Source organism: Apis cerana, linkage group LG11 (assembly GCF_029169275.1).
Source record: "Apis cerana isolate GH-2021 linkage group LG11, AcerK_1.0, whole genome shotgun sequence".
Classification (NCBI taxonomy): domain Eukaryota; kingdom Metazoa; phylum Arthropoda; class Insecta; order Hymenoptera; family Apidae; genus Apis; species Apis cerana.
Genome location: NC_083862.1, coordinates 3,397,658 through 3,418,171, shown reverse-complemented (window position 1 = coordinate 3,418,171; position 20,514 = coordinate 3,397,658). Strand labels below are relative to the sequence as shown.

Sequence of the window (20,514 nt, the reverse complement as noted above, 5' to 3'; positions counted from 1 at the left end):
ATTATATGCATATATCATATATTTCACAAACACTCGTAAAAAATCAAAATTTTTGAATTAATTAATTCAAATTCTCTTATAAAACAAAATACGAACACTTTCGTCTCGCTACATGCGAACATAAAAGTAGATTGGAAAACTTAAAACTCCCTTGCCAATTTATTCGCGACTTGGCGAATTTCCACAACGTTTCCCTGGAGTTCATCGATTTGGGAACAGGTGTCGCCCAGGCTGGTTGGTATGCGGCCGCGCTTTCATCGGCGACGTTATGCAAGCAGTGTGTACACGTCTGTCGCGAGTGTAAGCCCCTTCACGCGTAACATCGAACTCGAACATATTCCGAGTTGCATATTTTTCCTGGGCAAACTTTATGCGACGCCTGCCGCGCGTACGTCGCATCGAATTTTGACGCGAGAAGATTCGAGCCTTGCCGTTGTATTTTAACCGGATTACCCTATTGCCGTTTCGCGTCGAAAATTTCACGCGTGTATCACTCGCGGTCTTATGCGTCGTAACGTTGTTGCATTATCGTTCAACGCGTTAAGGAGCAAACGTTTCAACGAATACTGCACTGTGGAAGATAGTAGATGGATAGAAATGTAAAATTTTTGACTTGAGTGCAAGGAATAGTTATGTGCGATAAAAATGGGCTTGATGGCACTCTTGCTTTGTTTACGACGATCTCACGGATGAACTTCCAGAAATAATAAACTCGTAGAGAATGTCGAACTGTATCTGATCCGAGTTTTCTTTAAGTTATTCGATATATTCTGTGTGGCTTCTTTGTTTGTTGTTATAAGTAAGTACATTATAAATCTGAACTTAGTAAGTATATGATAAATTTAATATAATATAAATATATTAAATATATTATGAATTTAATCTAAAGTAAATATATTAAGTATTAAGTAACTATAATTTAATTTAGATTAAAAAATTTGATTTCATAAGGTTAAGTATATGTTCATATGAAAGTTATTGATATTATAGATTAGATTAAATTAGGTTAAAGTATATTAACGTTTTACATTTACTATAAATAAAAGCAAGAATTGACTAACTTATAAAGCAGAGTTTATATCTATTCTATCTTTGATTAGAATAAATAGAGATTGTTACATTATTTATATTTATTTTTATTAACTTTATTATAAGTATATTTCGATGAATAATTTATAGGAGTACATGTAATATATGTATATAATTGATTCCTAGTAATTTGATTTTTATAATCTTTATATAAATTTTAAATAAATATGTCTATTAGTAACTTTGATTATCAATTATATTACCTCTATGTTGTGATTTTTAAATTAGTAATACTAATATGATTTTAATTATTTAATGTTATTAAAAATAAATTTGGATAAATTTTTATAATTTTTAAAATTTAAAGTTCTTAGATTCACCGAAATAATAATATTATTAATATTGATGTATTTTCACATATAAAAATATTATTATATAAGTACATATGATACATTTATAATTATATCTCTACTTGAATAAATGTTAATATCAATTTTACCAAAAGAATTTACTTATTTTTAATAATTATTAAAAAGCATAAAATTTGATAAATTTTCTATCAAAATATTACAAATTAATTGCAATTTCAGTTACTTACATTCCTAAATTCAATTTCTGCAAATATTTATCTCCATTAAATGTGTATAATATTCACGTTTCTCTAATTTCAAATCGTCAATCATATGATATCTCGAATATCGTTTGCACCAGTTCATAGAAGCTTTCAATTTATCCGACTTTTGCCCACATTCCAGAAAGGCCCGTTAAGATTGACTGCCACATGGATAGTTAACAAAGTCGGAACTCCTGCGATGCTGGTTAATTGAAGGGAACACAGTAGTTGGCCGATAGCACGGCTAGTAACCGTCCAAGTTACGAAGCGAAATGTTTCGCCGGCATGCGCACTATCTATCGTGTAAACCGTTACATCGTTAGGTTCGAACGCTGCTTTGAAACACCGAGCCAGGCACATTTGAGGATCAGCAGCGTTCCTTCACGAAATATCCAGAATCATCCCTCTAAAGCACGCAATGCTTGCTCGACGGTTGAAATATTAGGGTGACGAGGGGATTTCTCAGTGGAAACTTTTCCTTGGGGAAGTCAGGCCTCTTGTTATTCTTTCTGTGAGTGCCTGAATCATCGCCAGCTTTCCGGCTTTCGTCGAAAGTTAATCTCGTCGCAGATTTTTCGCGTTGTGTTGGCACTCTGTGCTCTGGACGGATTAAGAATATTATCGATACATTACTTGTGATAGCGATACTTCCTATTCTTATAGGAAACCACGAGTTTTCTTAAGTATTATTATTGTCCAATTCTGTACAAATAATATTTTCGATTTGTTAATTTGATATTAATTTAAAATAATATCAATTTTTAAGATTCGTTAGATATTTATTATAATATCAAGTGTCTCTAGTATCAAAGTATTCAAGTATATAGACTATAATATTATGTTTCAATACTTAAGTAGTTAATTGTTTGATTATTCAAATACATATTCGAATTTTGAATCCAAGATTCATATATTTTGAATATTTTGGACATATAATAAGAGCCCTGCTAATATTCGAATATTTGAATCTAAATTAAATAAATTGAATGAAATTAATATATAAGGTTAATGTGCAAAGTTTGATATATTACATATAAATTATATATATAAATTTGCATATAATTATGCATTTAATAAATAAATCTCAACCAACATTTTTGTGTAGCAATATTAATTTTTTTAATTTCTAAAATCTTCTTCAAAAATATTCCATAAATATATATTATGAATACTTTTATTTATAAAGTTTTGTTTATAAAGTTTTTATATGTATATATAAAATATACATACATATAAATTTTATATACAAAGTATTTTTGAATACAATTATCTTTTAAGTTATCTTTTGTTAAACTATTCGTTATTCTAAAAACTATTACAAATGAAATTAATTTTTGTTTTGAATGGTCATTTTATGATGATAGTCTTAGTAGTGATTTGAACATAACTTTCGCATAGATCTAATCCATATTGAATTCATTGATTATGACTCAATTTTTTTGTAATATCTCAAGATAGCTAAAATATATTTATTTAAAAACTATTTTTTATTTAAAAAAAACAATATCGATATATAAATCTATTCTATTCCTAAATGAAATTCCACGTTAAATAAATACTTATTAATTTAAATGGACACAAATTCTCCTATGCTTTTTATTTCGTCCCTTTCTTTTCGAATCTCTCTCCTCGCAGTATCGCACTTTCGAATTGAGTTCAAATTTAGATTCATGCAGGAATGATGAAAAGGATTAAACAAATCGTTAAAGAGGGAGCATCGTCAAAGGAATTAGGCGAATGCAATTAACATTTTAGAGGAAACTCGTAAGCAGAGGTGATCCTTTCAACGTACCACTCGGAGACGCGGCAGACCAAAATTCCCCGAGAGTTTCCGCGAGTTCTGCGGCAAGGATTTCGTGTTGGCGGTAGAACGGCGGGCTGACGTCTTAACAAGCGCGCTTCCAGCTACTCAGCGAAATTAGAATCCGAGCGATCGCTCGAACTTGCATAGCTGCTGCTCTTACGTCTTGCTTACGCGTCTCGCGACCGAGATTCGTTAGCCTGAGAACAAATTCGCGGTGGTACGCTTCAATGCGGCTTGTTTCCTCGAGGTGCTGGTGAGCATCGTGGTCTCGCGGCACAAAGAAGCCACGAAGGAAACGAGCCATCCAAGTCAACGTTGATGTCTAAGAATGATATTCATAGTTCGAAATTGTTTCGAACTATGAAACAATTCTGAAACATGTCATCAAAATAACGTGTAAAAAAAGTAAAAGTGGTAGGCAGAAGCATATAGTCATGAACCATTTTTTAATTCTAATAGGCATTCTTCATAGAGGTCGAAAGATGAAGATAGAGGCTTATTTATTATCATTAAGTTATAAATAATCGATGAATAATATTTAAACGTCTTAATCTTAATAATATGAAATTTGGAATTATTTCGTATTTCTGTCTATATAAGTATAAATTACTTATATGATGGTTTAGTCTGATCATATTACTAAGTATAGCTGAGACAAAACTTATTGTTATAGGAAATGTAATATTTTATATTGCTAATTTAAGATAAATTTCATTCTTGTAATGAGTATTTGCTATGATATAATATAATATATATATATATAGTTACTATTCCTCGTTCACTTGGATTGATTACCATTATGACTAGTATTATCATATATCTATTAGTTACTGAATACTATTATGCTCAGAGCATGCAGCCTATGGTTAACAGTATAGCTTACTAGCTATAGTCCAAATAGACAAGATGTAGAATGTCGTATGAATATCTCTAATCCTTGTAGGAAGGATTCATTGAAGGATTCACGACAGCTGTCCTAAACTAATTATATGATTATCACATTAAATCAATTAATTACGAAATGATAATTCATTTGCTTCTATTTATGGTCTATCCATCATATCGATTTCATTTTTTATTATTTTTACTATTTACTGTGATTATTAAAATTTCATAATTTCTTTTCCTTTATTATTGGCATTTCATTTTTCGATTGTATGTTGATAAAAGTGATTTTACAAAAACACAGATTTAAAAATGATTTTCAAAGACAATTAATTGCCACATTAATTCATACTGTATTCAAATAAAATCCTATTACCAACTGATGGTAAGATATATCTTTATTATCGTAGTCATAAGAACCTAATTATTGCAAGGTTTGTCATGGCTTCATACACTTACATAAAAATGAATTGCACAAGATTCTAACTCGAAGTGCCATAAAATTTTATATCAATTTTGAATTTTGAATTATTATTCATATATGATTTTCATTTCTCTAGATTCTGATCTGTTGACTAAAAAAACAGTTCACAATATGAAAAAAAAAATTGTTATACCTACCTTTTAACAACACTAGCCTTTAATTAGAACTTCACTTATTAGAATGAAATTTTTATTATATGAATATATAACACTCTGATTATATAAAAGTTCTCTATAAATGAAAACAAAGATTTTACATAATTTGAAAAATGAATTATATGTATAATTAAATTATTTATTTAATTATCTCAAAGATAATTCCGATTATTTGAATTAAAAATTAAAAATAGTGAGGATATATAAACTTATTTTCCATCAGATTCATATAAATGAAATTTTATTACATTTTTGAACAACTTTACTTCGCAAAGTGCGGCTTGCAATTCTGATCGCATCATTGAAATATCTTGCTTGTCTCCTATTTGATGAGTTATTATTTTTCAAACATTCACTTAACAATGTCTCCTCGTATAATGGACATTGCTAATCGCCTCGAGGCAAATATCATGTTATGAAAACAATTTTATATAATTTTCTCACGATGTTTGGGATAAATCGGTGTTTGTATGAAAAGGATAATCTGCTTTGAAAATAGACAATAGACTTGAAATGTAATGCATTGTTGGATATATAGTAGGTAAATTTTGGCAAAACCGGTGATTTCCCATGTTCCGGATAGATTATAGATATAGCTATCCATATGTGCGGAACAGGTGGTGGTGTATGCATGCATTCATAAAAGAAACGTACCGCACACGTATTCATTTGCATACATATTCATTTGCGTAATGCATGCTAGTGCACGCACGTGCGTTCCTCTGTTTTATTCATTTACAGATGTTATTTGCCATTTCGCCAACGCTGCCGAAAGGTTTTCCACGAAAATAAGTAGAGTAGCGGTGGGGCGGTGATGGTGGAGCAGGAATATTTTGCAAATAATAACTGGTGAAACTGGTAATTACAAATCGTGTTATATAAAGCGGAATCTGTTTCCAGAGTCGGAAGATGATTACACAAATGAGCTTCGAAATTATCAATATTCGTTAAACGAGATTGAAATACCTCGTTTTTATCTCAAATATACTTGATTTGAGCATGCATCCCATTTAAATTGTGACGATATTTATCGCTTATGATTATCGACGAAATAAGATTACATCATGATTAAATCAGAATGTTGAGTCGATTGTTACGATTTTCAATTTCAATTGATGATACGCGAAATAAATTTTTTATCACTTAATGTGTCGTTTTTTCCACCATTTTCTTATGTATAAATATATTTATAATATGTAGATACACTTATAATTGATATATTATATGATGTTATTCGAATTAGACTGCTAAATTAATAGATTGTAATATTCATATAAGAAGATATACAAGGTCAGATATTCAAAACATATTATGATATTTAAAAAACGAAACAAAAATTTCTATTCAAATTCTATTGTAGGTTTATTAATTAACATAAATATTATGTACAGGATGTTAATATATATATATATATATATATATATATATTCGTTAAAAGTTACGTTAAAAATTTGAGGATCGATTTTAAAGATAAAATAAAAAAAGTTAACATAAATTTTATCGATTGAGTAAAATATTTTAAATTTGAACTAGATAAAATAAATCCCTATTATATCACAATTTCATTCCATTTTCGTCTAACGTTTCATCTAATGGAAATTTGAAATGTTTATAACTTAATAAATAAATCTCAGTCAATTCTCTAAAATCAACTTTCTAAAAGTGTTTCACGAATATATTATATAATATACTATTTTTGTTCTATTCTAGATGGTCTATTTAAATGAACTCATTTTTTTGAATTATGACGATAGAAAAAAAATTTTACATAATATGAATAACATCGATGTGGCAAGAATATTTTTTCGAAGCTAAATTTTTTCTAAATTTTCAAAATCATCGATATACGTTTATGTAACTGATCAAAAAATGATCACATTTGTATAATAACACGAAATGACTTTGATCTTTAATTAAAATTAAAATAATAAAAATTTTATATGTCCAAATTGCCACTTTTGAACCTGTATATATCAAATTTTTTCAAATTACAGACATAATAATACTTATAATCGTTAAAATGAAATTTTTTAATTATTTCACATGATAGCATTAATTTACATAAAGATTATGTATAATGTTATAGCATTATAAGATGAAAACACAGTTTTTGTCAAGATTCGAATTTTCATATACAAACTTTTCAACTGCAATACATAAGCGTTCTAAACTTATTAAACCAATGTGTAGGATCAGTTTGAAGTTTGCTTCCCTATAGGGAGCGAAAGATAGATACATCAATCGTTATTGGAAAATAGAAGAGAACTTCGAATCCTCCGAGTATCAATTAGAATCTCAACTCTTCCTTACTCACTAAATAACTGAATAATCAAATAACCAAATCGAAAACATCAAGTGTCTTTATTGAAATATCCAGCGAGACTATGCGAATAATTCTAATTCTCATGAATGTCGAAGAAGGATCGTCCTTAAGATTTCACATAATCGTTTCTACGATTGTATAAAGCTTGGTTACTTCTGTTTTTCAAGGGTAGAATTCTTTACTATCGAAACAAGGGAGAGACAAAGTTGTCGAAAGCGATGGTCGAGGATGCTTCGAGGAGGAAGAAGAAAAAGAAGAAGAAGAAGAAAAGAAAAACCATCCCTCGCTCCTCTTTGAGGGAGAACTTTTCCGCCGCGTTTTCGAGGGCGAACGTCGCCAGTCGGAAGTTGTTTTCATCTCGCGCTCAACCCTGTCTCGCCGCTCACTCTCGCCAACTTCCGGCGAATCGTATCTCGAACGTACCCCTGACCCTTTGTGCGCATCCACGAATCAATTTTGCAACGAAGGAAGTCTGCGGTATAGTCGAAAGCCGGCGCCCTATTCGCAGCTAACTCGCGTTTCGAAACTCGCTTTGACGCCATGTTTCCGCTCCCTGTTAAATGGAACATGGATATTATGGTAATTTTAAATTAATCGCCAGTTCGCTAGAAACGAAGGGATCGAGAATAACAGGGCCTAGAATCTCGAGATTCGGTTTAGGCAAAAGGTTCGGGTTTATCTTTGTCTAGGAATGGCTTTGGAACTTTTCACTTTGCGGAAGGAGATACGAATAATTTTATTTTATGAGAATACGAGAGGTTGAGAAGTATTCTCAGAGTTGAGAAGCATGATATCATTGTATCTGTGGTAAACACATTCATGAGATGTCTTTGGAGGGAAGATATTCTGTTTCTAGAGGGGAATATTGATAAACAAAAGTGTCAGTCGCGGCTCGTTTATCGAGTTATTAAAGCAGTTTAATTTTGTTGGATAAAACAACAAACGGGATGATAGACGATATGAGGAGGAAAGGAAATAAAAAATTAAATTGCTTAATAATTTGATAAATAACGTTTTTTATATATAATATTTTTATGTACCAAATTTTCTATTTATTTTGAAAATTGACTTAATATTTTATGCAAATGATAATAAATAATATAATATTATAAAATCATTTCATAGATATTATCATTTTTAGAATTAAAATTTCAATAAAAAATACCTATTTATATATATTTTTTGATCTATATTTTTAAAGATTATTTAAAGATTTTATTATTTGAAAAGTTTAATAATAGAAAAATATATGATATTAGTTTATTAGATTATTAACAAAAATAAATCGAAAAGATTCAAAAAATGAAATTTTTCTTCCAGAAAGAAAGTTACGACAATAAAACTCTTAAATTTCTCTTATCTTATATAATAAAAATTGCAATTTTTTACCACAAAAAAATTTGCAGCTCGAAAGAGATGAAAAAAAACTATCATCCTACAGACAGAATACTATTGCTTTAATTACCGCGAAGGGTTTTAATGGCCGTGGCAGAACGCAATTAAGAAGTGCTCGTTACCTCCACGGGGCATTAAGAAAAGGCAAAGAACCAAACGGACATTAGCAGAAGACTCGACCGAGAGCCGTTCATCCTGTGTTTTTATTATTTTTATCGTTATTATTTTTATCGTCGCAGAGATCTAATTATGGTCGTTCGAGTGGAGCGATAGGCCACGTATTGCCATAAAATGGCGAAACATCGTCCGCGAAGAAACATATCGTAGGAAAAAATTAGAGCGCCGACATAGTTTCACAGCCAGATAAACGACCACCGTAACTCACGGACTTTTCGAGCTTTTGACTTCCGGCCGCCAAGGTCCACGGCTCGTTTCGTGTCCGCGATACCTTTGCTCGCTCGACCATGCTTCGAGGTCCCGCGAAACTCAATGCTCACAGCGAGACATCCAGCCGACCTTCCGCCACCGGTAAAAATTAGTTTACGGATGCGCAAGTTTCGGAAACTGGGTTCCTCGAAATTGGGCTTATGGCCGAGGTTGTGACTGAGGCAAAGTTCTAACTCTACGATGTTACTTTGCAAGTAGTGGGGACCATCCTGTGTTTCAAATTGATTCCTCTCGTTCCCCGAGGACCTCGAAACGTCGCGCCTTCGTTTTCTCGTTTGAAATTATGTTGGAAAGTTATGCTCTGATACGTTGATAGTTCTTGTTCTCGAAATTGGGAAAAATATATTTTGGGAATGGATGGATTTGCAGATATATATGTTTTTTTTCGTTGCAGCGAATAAAAGTAAAATATGAGATGATGGTTTTAGGGAAAGGTAAGTAAGTTTGTGAATTCTTTACTTCTTGTATAGAAAAAGTAATTTAATAAATAGAAAAGAATTTTATGTGTTTTAGAGTAAACATGCTGAGGGAACTTTTTGTTTGTGATAGAATATCTTAGATAGTTGAATTAAAATCAGGAATATATAATTAATTATTATATTAATGATATATATCCTGTTCACACATATACATATTTCGAAAAATACAAGTTGTTTGGACGATGTAAATGATATTTACTTTTTTAAGAAACGTTACGTATCTTTGATGAACGTATTTTCGAAATTTCAAGATAACTTTTGCTTTTCTAAATAGAATTATATGCTTTTAATCAAATAAGAGAGATTTATTCCGCGAAAATGTTTCAAGACCATGTCAAATGGCTGATAACTAATGACGTCGATCAACATATTGATACTTATACTTTTTCTCGTATTTCATAAAAGAACAAGTTATAGGAAAGAATCTAATAATATGAAAAGTTGTATAAGAAATACCAATATATTACTTCTGCAACATTGGAGATGGTGCAACTATCTTTTAGAGATAGAATAAATCGATACTTTAACGTTCGAGATTATCATTTCAAAGATAAAGTAACAATTTTTAAATTACACATTTATGTAAATTATAAAAATAAAATTATAAAAAATTATAAAAAATATATAGATCTATTTAAGATTTGTTACAAAATATTTTCCTCGAAAGAAATTTTATTTGAAACACTTATTTCATAATTAATACTTCAAAAGAAAATTACGCGGTTCAAATGGAATCTCACTATTTAAATATAATTTATAATAAATTAAAATGACCAAATTTGCAATATTTAATAAAAAGAAAACAAGAAGACAGTTAATCAAGTTAAAGTTAAAGAGAATAGACTACTTCGCGATATGAAAAGAAAACTTAAAGAAAAACTTAAAGAACCACCGTCGTTCATTTTTATTCAACAGAAACCATAATATAGCAAGTTTCCTGACTTTCCACCTCGATAACCATCCCCACATTCGAACGATAAACATATTCAAGAATAACTTCTGGTGCTCAGTGGAGCGTCTATCGAGCATAACATCAGACGTTCCCGATGTTATATTTAAAGAATCGGGCCGAAGCGACCGATCGGAGGCGGCGCGTCGAGCCTTTTGTCTCGATTTCCGCAAAGTCGAAGGCTCTCGTACAGTCTAGTTTACTCGATTGTCACAAAGAGGTTGCACAAAAAGGGAGCGAGATGGAGAAGAGAGCGCGTCCATCGTCGAAGAATGGCGGAACGAGCCGTGACATGTCGCGCGTATTGCCATGCGTTGGGGTTGGTGGCGAATAAGTGTGGTGCCGAGAGGGTCGGCGACGAGGGGTGAAAAAGGCAGAGCCGAGGAGACACCGTGTCGCCGTTCTGGCGCCCATGTTGCTTGGAAAAAGAAGAGATAGAAAATCAAAGAAGGAGAAAGATTGAACCACCGTATTGCGACGAAGATAGCTATAGTGGTTTGAGATAAAATAGTAGAAATGAGATAGCGATTGGATAAATAGAGATTTTTCAACGAAAAGACATTTTATTTAATATTGTTTAATTTATTAAATGATAATTTATCAACGGCAATAATTGAAGATGATCAAATTAATTTAATTCGTTTGTATAAGCTTTTTTTGTATAATATAGTACTACTTCTTTTATTGATGAGTTAATGGAAAACACAGATCATAGAATGTGTAAATTATCTAATAATGTTGAATATAAACTGTTAGCGAGTCACTGAACTAAAACAAATAGTTAAAGCAATATATGATTCTATGATTACTTCCATTGATAAATCAACAAAGTTGAAACGAAAAAAATTGCTTGAAATTGCTTCAAATAGTTAGAATCGTAAATTAAATCTTAACGGTTAATTTCCGAAAAACTTTTTTCGAAAGAAATAGTTTTCGCTTTGCTTAATTCTATCCCATTTTTAAACTCTTATAGTTACTCTTTTTATCTTATTTTTTTTTATACTTACTCTACTTATATATTTTATTATATATAATGATAAATTTCTATATAGTTTAGAAAGTATTATTTTTACAATTAGCAAAAAACCAATACGTATACATTCATAAAGCAATTTATAAATTAATGAATAGATAGGACAACAAACATGCACGTCAATATTTTCCATACATTGAATCTCTCTATCAATTTCTACAACTTCTTCCAATTATCGATCAAACAAATTCGCATGTACCATCATTCACATGCAGAGTCAAAAAGCATATTACTTTATTGTATGATCAAATACGTATACAACTCAAATATTTACACAATGCACAAAATTACATAATTAATGAAAAATAGATATTTTGTACATTCCGCAGATTAGTTGTAGCATAAAAGTAGAGCCTTTATTTACATATATTTTTATTATTGGTTCCTTCTCGGTTAATTACATTCAGAAATAAGAAGCTGGTTAGTTGACCCTAATCAACTTTTCTTTGTTCAAGGAAAATGGCTGTATATATTCATTAATTAAAATTTCACTATCATACTCTTAATGATCACATTGCATAGTAATAGGACCATTGTTCGTGGATCAATAGGAAACCTAAATTTATATTTATGAAAATTTATATTCTCTTCATTTTTATGTCTTCTCTTCATATTTCTTGTCTAAGTTTATATCTCATAATTTATAATTTCTTATTTTTCTCTATTCTACTTTAATATATCATTACTTATATTTTTCATCGTGTTGATCAATTTAATTAATAATGACAATACATATTGATTAAAAGTGATCCAATTAATTTGATTTATTGTCAATTTAAAATCTCTATATATTTATTCTTATTAGATACTTTATTATTTCTACTTATTTAGGACTAGTGTCTTTTGAATGATTAATCAATTAACCCAATTATGCGAAATACATATTATTATTTGTATGAGGGATGAATGGTTTTTTATTTTGTCCAAATTTTTTCAATTCAGTCATATCACATAGTGTTTTATTGTAATTTTAAATAATTTATTGTAATTTAAAAAATTTAAGAAGAAAACAATTTTTAAAAATTACAATATTGTAAGATATATAGTTATCTAAAATATGTGCAAAACTAATTAAAGATATGCGAAAGATCGAAATATTGGCAAAATAAAAGAATTCGGATTTGATTGATTACATCTGATTTCTAATTAAATTTATATAATCAGATAAGTATGCATTTTGAAAATATTACAATATAAATAAACTGTATATCAACACATGACATAGAAAAAAATAGTCTTATATTCTTTGTATACTTACTTATTTCTTTGTGCCTACTTTCTTTTTTCTCTAGAGTATTATAATCATTTATGTTGTTTTGTGTATTTAATATAATTAAGGAGAGAGAATTATAATTATTTATCGATTGGATTTTTAATTTACTCAATTTGCTGCTTAAATAAATAAATTAATCATTAAAGAGATATAGCTTTAATTAAAATGAATTATTATGATTGAAATTTCAATGTATTATCAATGTATAACATATATTAGTAACTATATCTAAACTTAATTTAAATGATCGAATAAAAGTCAATAGTTTAAATTAAATATTTGTTTATAAAATGTTTTATAAATTATAATTAAGAATCATAATTCATACGTAACATGGTATTATAATAAATAAAATTTTATATAAATAAAAATATGACCTATTTTTATAGATAATCAATAGATGTTAAAAAGAATTTAATTATAATGTCACGAAGATTTTCTTGATTTTAATGATTTTTTTTAAATTTCGTTGCAGGTACAACAACTAAATACTTAAGATGTTAACGGGAATCAATGGATTCTTCATAACGAGGTTGTTGGCATGTATTCATTATTGTTGTTGTTATTATTATTTCTTGATATCGATTTCTTGCTATTATTTGTTAGGAATTTGCATTTTAAGATCAATTTCGAATTAATATCTACATTTTCCAAAATTATTTATTCTAATATTAAAATTAAGATTCTAATTCTAACATTCTAATCAACCTAATTTTAATTCTAAAATTTAAGCAGATATTATGACTTAACAATAGTAACAAAACTATACTCTAGTAATAATTTTATTTTTTATATATTTTTTTATTTCGACATATTACAATTTTTATCATAGGATAGATTTATGATCGACAACAACTAATTATCAACGACCTACTATCAGCCAATGATAAAACTATTATACTTATTGGATTTAAAGCATTATTAAACATATTGTTATTGTATAATTTGTTAATATTCGTGAGACAACTTTAAAAAGTTATTTCTGAAGGGCAAAACAAACAAATATTGATATATCAGTTGAGACTTATTCATTAAGTTGTAAATAATTAAAGTTTATATTATAAATGAAGCGAAATAGAGATATGATGGGAAGAGAACAATCTTATTCGATCTCTAACTTTATTTAACTTGAATTATTTATTATTTAATAAATAAACTTCAATTGATATTTTTATATATCAAATTTTACGTCTCTATATAATAATGAACTCTTTAAATATATAAATATATTATTATATTATTTGGAAGTCAATATAATATCAAAATAAATTATAAAATAAAATATATAATTATAAAATATACATATTTAAACATTTATAATACGATAATTTCGTAACATTAGAATTTGTTAAATATAATCGTTAAATACTATAAAAAGATACAAAGATAAATTAAAAATTTAATGTTATTTAAAACAAAATTTAAATTTAATATTTTTTACATTGTTCTGCAATTGAAATACAAAAAATACTAAAAACTAAATTCAATGGTTAAATCTAGCAAATAACAATATGTGTCACTTAAAGGAACTATAGACAAAATAAAAATATTAATTTCAATAAAATAAAATAGGAAACTCTCTTTTAATTATAAACTGTAAAAATTAATATCTGCCAAATTAATATTTCATATAATACATAGCTATCAGTTTTTATGAATATTCTCGAATATCAGTGAAGCATAAAAAATTTATCAAAAAGACAAAATATTATATAGCTATATTGAGTCGAATAGTTTTTATCAAATGCGAATGAAAAAGTGAAATTTAAAATGGAACATGAAATATGGAACAAATAGATACTGATAATGAATAAATCAGAAAAAAGATAATCTAATTTTTATACGCGAAATATGTATATATATTTATTATATATATATAATTCTTCTTATCATTTATCCTTTAAATGCGAGAATATTCTATATTTGCAATAATAATGTTTAATCCCGAATGCAGAAAAAAAGAAATTATAATTTTTAATGGTAGAAATTGTGTTGAAAGTACATAGCTATTTGCGTAATTCAAATTAAGTGATGACGAATATAGTATAAATGTAGAATAAATTTATGCCTACTATAAATTTGAATTAATTATAACGAAATGGTAAATACTACGAATTAAATTATTTATAAAAGATTTAGCGGAATATTTCGCAAATCGACGTATAGTTGACAACTATAAATGAGCTATCTTATCGATTGAAATTTGCATTTTTAAATTGTAATCGTTAAAATGGTGTACAATAGCAAATATATTATTTGTGATTCAAATTGTCAATCAATAATTTAAAAATTATCATTTATCAAAATTGAAATGGAATATGAAATTTAATTTTTTTACGATGTTATTGTAATAATTCTTATAGTAGCATTTGTCACAAAGTAACAGATAATATTAATATCTAATATTTAATAAGTGAATCTTAATATTATAGTAAAAAAGAAATATGCTCGTATGCAATGAATTACAATTTGATAAAGAGAAAATTATCAGAAACATCTATTATATGATAATATGTATATATAATTACAATACAATAATGTTACATATATTAGAATATATATTACATTTTTATATTTGCAATTATGATCAAAATTACGAAATCGATATTTAAAATTAAAATGTATTATCATTTTTTATTTTACAATTATATTATTACAATTTGTTTCAGATTAATACTTTTTTATAATTGTAAAAATTTCAAAATCATTAAAAAATAATGTATATATTTTTATTTTCTTCAATATGTTTACTAATAATTTAATCACATATTGCAATTGAATTTAAACATTGGGACAAGAAATGTACTTGAACTTCAATATTAATTTATTTGCATGGAATATAACAATATTTTTATAAAAATACGAAAAATCATATTGATTTTTCTGATTTTTTTAATTTTAAAAAAAATATATACGTTTCATTTTTCATTTTTTCACAATTTCAATTTTTATAACAATATTTTCGAAAGATATTTTATCTCATGATTCATCCAAACACCTTCAAAATTAATCATCTTTGTCATTTTAATATTGAAAAATGCGAAAATCCACTAAATTCGAAGAACAAGTGGCTGGATAGACAGCAGGTTCAGCAATCGGTGTTTAAGGGAAATCTCATATTATATTTAATCGCGGATAATCATGCGGCTCGACCGGGCACAAAAAGGGTTGGCCATTTAGTCGGCTATGTGTTAATTACGTAAATACCACAGATTCATTATGTGACCGCTCGGATTATGGTTAGCAAACAAATAAATAAATAAAGTTTCACCACCGAATTACGCGAATTAATGCCACTATCCGAATACCGGTACGTTAATATCGTTCCTCGGTTTACAGCGAATAATTGACACAGAATCCGTTTCGATACCGGCCATTCTATACTCTGCGCCGAATACCGCCAAAATTATCCGTATCGCGAAACGTTTGCCCGTTTTGCAGAAGGGATATTAATCTCTGCTAATCATCCAGTCTTTCATGATTATAACTCTAATGTAAAATTAGAATCAAATTTGTGCTTCGAACTGTATTTTGTTCGTGCAATCTTGCTAATAATGTTTGAGCTTTGTGTCAATTTATTGTGAAGGTTTAGAAAATAATTGTTAGAGAATTATTAGTGGAATAATTATTAGTGGAAATTTGTAATATGATTTAAAGGGACAATTGTTATTTTTAAGAAAGAACATTTAGCTAAATAATTTATTAATTTAAATAATAAGATATATATAATAAAATAATAATAAGGTGAATGAAAATTATCTACTAATAGCGAAGAAATTTTGTCTTTGATAACTCTTACACTTGTGTAAGAGATAGTTTCTGTAGATTTTTTAAATTAAGAAATGCCGTAAAGACTTTAAAGTTTTTCAATTTTTAATTCTAATTTTAATGAATTAACTTATCGATTATATTTTCTTATCGATATTTATTTTCTTTGTAATTTATTATGTTAATTGTATGAATAAAATGAAACAATTGTCTGTTACACTATTGTCTTGTTTTCTTTTCACTTTTAACATAAATTTAAATTGCTTCACAATTAGATCGTGAATTATTATAAGCAAATTTTTTAAGAAAATGTTTATTATATTTCTCAAATGTTATAATGTGTATCATACTCTATTTTATATTTTTTTTCATGCACAATCTATACATTCAAATTTTGCTTAAATATCCATAATCTACTTATAATATGAGATTGAGATTTTGTATGTTTCATTTTTATAATTTGATTTCTAGAATCGATTCTTTAAGGATGTGCCACAAACATTAATATCTTTCACATATATAAATTATAAATATTTTTGTTCTTTTTATTAGCATCTTCAATCTTTTAATTTTTTTTTTTTAATTTTATTTTCTTACTATAGATAAATAAATTGGTGATTTCTAAAATGATTTCAAACAATTTTTTCTTTATGAAAATTTTCATTTTGGTTTGTCAATGAATTATTAACAAAAAGCATTGGCTAATCACAAATCATATAAATGCTGAGTTGAATTTAATACGCTTCATTTGTTCGACTAATCGCAAATGGCAGATACCCAATGCTATCATGACAAGTCTACTATAATTCAATGTTTTCCATGAATAATTCATCGACAGAGCCAAAACAAAACGAAAATTTTTATTTGAAATTATTCAGAAATTACTTAATCATCAATTCAAATTCTTATCTCAATTAAATTTTGAGATGCATTATTTATAGTTTCTATATTCATATATATATATTCTTATTATTCAATTTATTAACTTCTGTTAATAAACATCACCATCATTATTATTCCATTTAATAAATTTTTAATGAATATCATTGTGATTAATTATTACTTTTATTATATTTATCGATTCACCATCAGCCTGATCAAACGAACGAACCAAATTGATGCCATATATCTTTATAGCTTTAATTAAAGTACCAGCTCGAGTAATTTGCCACAACTTTACGACCAATGACTCTAGAAGAATAACCAAGTTACGCAGATAATAATATTTTGGTGAAAGTAATTCGATGCGTAACAATCGGTTTCCCCTTTACATTTCTCTGTTTTATTGCACGAACGTATCACGAAGGAGGGACCAACCCATCAAACTTGGAGGAAAATTTCGGGATAATCCGAAATTTTTTCGATAAAATCCTTTCCCTCCCCACGAACTCTTTTTCTTCTCTCCACTCTAGTCCAGCAGATTAAAATCGTGCAGCTGTTAAACCGAATGAATTTCATAATTTACTCCTTAATTCGAATAACTTCCTTAATTCAGCCTCCGACGAACGAGATCCTCGCGCTTTTGTGTGCGATGAAATTATGAAATTTTAAATGATGTCCCCGATGAATAAGGGGGTTTTTTTGATCAATGAGGATATAAACGTTTGTCTCGAATGTTACTGAGCCACGAGAATTGTCGATGATTCAGAGTTACTGTGGGATAGTTAATTTTCACGATGGATAGAATTTTGCAAAAAAAAAAAGAAAAAAATAAATTTGACTCCCACAGTGATACTTTGAACTGAATTGAAATCTGAATTTGATCGTCAAATTCTTTTAAGATACGATGATAATTTTAAATCAAATTATTAACTAAAAATAAATTATTACGAATAATGATTTTGAAATTGATTTTTTTACAATTTTTTAGTTAGATAATTTAATTTTTATTTTCATTAAATAATATTTTTTTTAAGTAAAAATAATTTTAAAAATGGTAAAAAAAATTATATATTTTATCAGAATTTTTCAATTTGCATATTCATATTGTGAATATGATTTTGATATATAAGAAAAATCAAAAAGTTAAACAAATATTTTAAAAAAGAATTAAAAATTTTAAAGCATTTCAAAAATTCATTTCACGAAAATTATTTTTTGCATAAATTTAAATGATTAGAAGCAATTTTTTTTCACTAACTGATATTAATTATACAATCTTGAATTTTTAATTCTATTTATCAATCCTAGGAATATACGTAAATAATAAAATATAATAAAAATTATAAATAATTTATATACATATTTATTTTAAAAATAATATTTTTTATGTAGAAAAATTGTTTTCATTTTATATTCTCAATATCTTGTTTAATCTTTTTTTTAAGAAATATTATTAAAAAAGAAAAATTATATTTTATCTTTATATTTTTTCACAAAAGTAAATTTGCTATTATAAAAGTAAATTGAAATATTAATTATAGAAAACAAATTTACAAGAAATTATGAATAATAATAAAGAATTTTATCATTTTTTTTTTCATTCTATCCTATATTTATTTTTGTTTAAATTTTAGATTATTATATTTTTTAGAATTTTATTACAAGATGTTCAAAATTGATACATTACAAAATATAATTAATGAAATAAAAGATGATTTTATAAAAAAATAAAAATAAATTGAAAAAAAAAGAATAAAATTTTCTCATATAAAATTTTACTGAACTAAATCTTAAGTTTGAAAATTGATTAGTTTCTAGTTTGTAATAGGAGTAAATTATATAGATAAAAGTTATGCTACATCGAAGAAAAGAATTTTAACTCGTTATTTAAACTCTAATTTTGAGAAAGTTAAAATTGAACCAAAAAGTAATTACATAGTTTTGAGAAAATTGAAATTAAACAAGTACAATCAAAAAATACATAGTCGTATTAGGCAAATTTTTAAATTCAGTTTTTACTAGTTTTGAAATAAAAAAACTTTTATTTCACTATTTTTTTCATATGTAACTATCAATGATTCACTCACGAATTTGAAAAATTTTCAAATATGATTTATTCAAAAACGAAACCTATTCAAAAGCGAAAAAAAAGTTTTTTCTTTTCAATCTTTTTTTGTATATATAAGATGTTGATATATTTATAAAATAATTTTAGTAGATAGATTCTATAATAAAGACTATAATAAATATAAAAATTACTATACAAAAATGTCAGTTAAGATTTATGTATTATAAATTTATTTTTGCCTTAAATGAAATAAAATGACACAAAACAATATCATTATATCTTTGTTTCTTTAACGCAAATTTAAATTGCTTATAAATAAATTAATAAATAAATTTCAAATAATATTTTTGTATGTCAATTTGTGTACTTATTTTGAATACACTCAATAAATCCAATTTTATCCATCGAAAAATAAAGTTAAAATTATTACACTTCGTTAATTTAATTGACTATTATTAATAATTCCTTCGTTTATTTTTTATGATTTAATTTGTTATTTGTTACTTTTTACATCAATCATACTAATATTAACAGCAATTTTACACGTCACGAATTTTAAATTCATACAACAAAGCACTCAAATATGATGTTGAAATATAATAATCATTACAATACGCACAATTTATTTCTTCGTAATAAAGATATTCTATAAAACAATTTCCAATTCAAATTGATGGAACAACTATTATTTAAATATTTGTGAAATCGACGATTCCACGTAGAACAATTTAATACCATCTTCAAGGTACAAATTTCATCGAGGATTTAAGAAAAAGAATAATTCCACGACCCAGAAATGCTAAGAAGCCACGGTTTAGATAATGGAAAGAATGTTCAACGAAGACAAATGCGGGAACCGACGCGGTTGCAATTTAAGGCGCATTTAACGTTTCCGGACCGAGTAATTTGCGTCAGACCGAGAATATG

General features: G+C 27.1%; 2 long non-coding RNA genes across 2 annotated transcripts in view; both read left to right on the top strand.

Annotated features, from left to right (window-relative positions):
* LOC108003189 (uncharacterized) overlaps positions 1-13,495 on the top strand; it is a 435,498-nt gene extending 422,003 nt beyond the window's left edge. Inside the window, exon 4 of the long non-coding RNA XR_009831824.1 lies at positions 13,345-13,495. This is a non-coding gene — a long non-coding RNA (uncharacterized LOC108003189). The remainder of the gene's footprint in view (positions 1-13,344) is intronic.
* LOC133667026 (uncharacterized) lies at positions 277-2,729 on the top strand. The gene is made up of 2 exons (XR_009832115.1): positions 277-799; positions 1,785-2,729. It is a non-coding gene; the product is annotated as an uncharacterized LOC133667026 (long non-coding RNA).
* Positions 13,496-20,514: the final 7,019 nt, after the last annotated feature.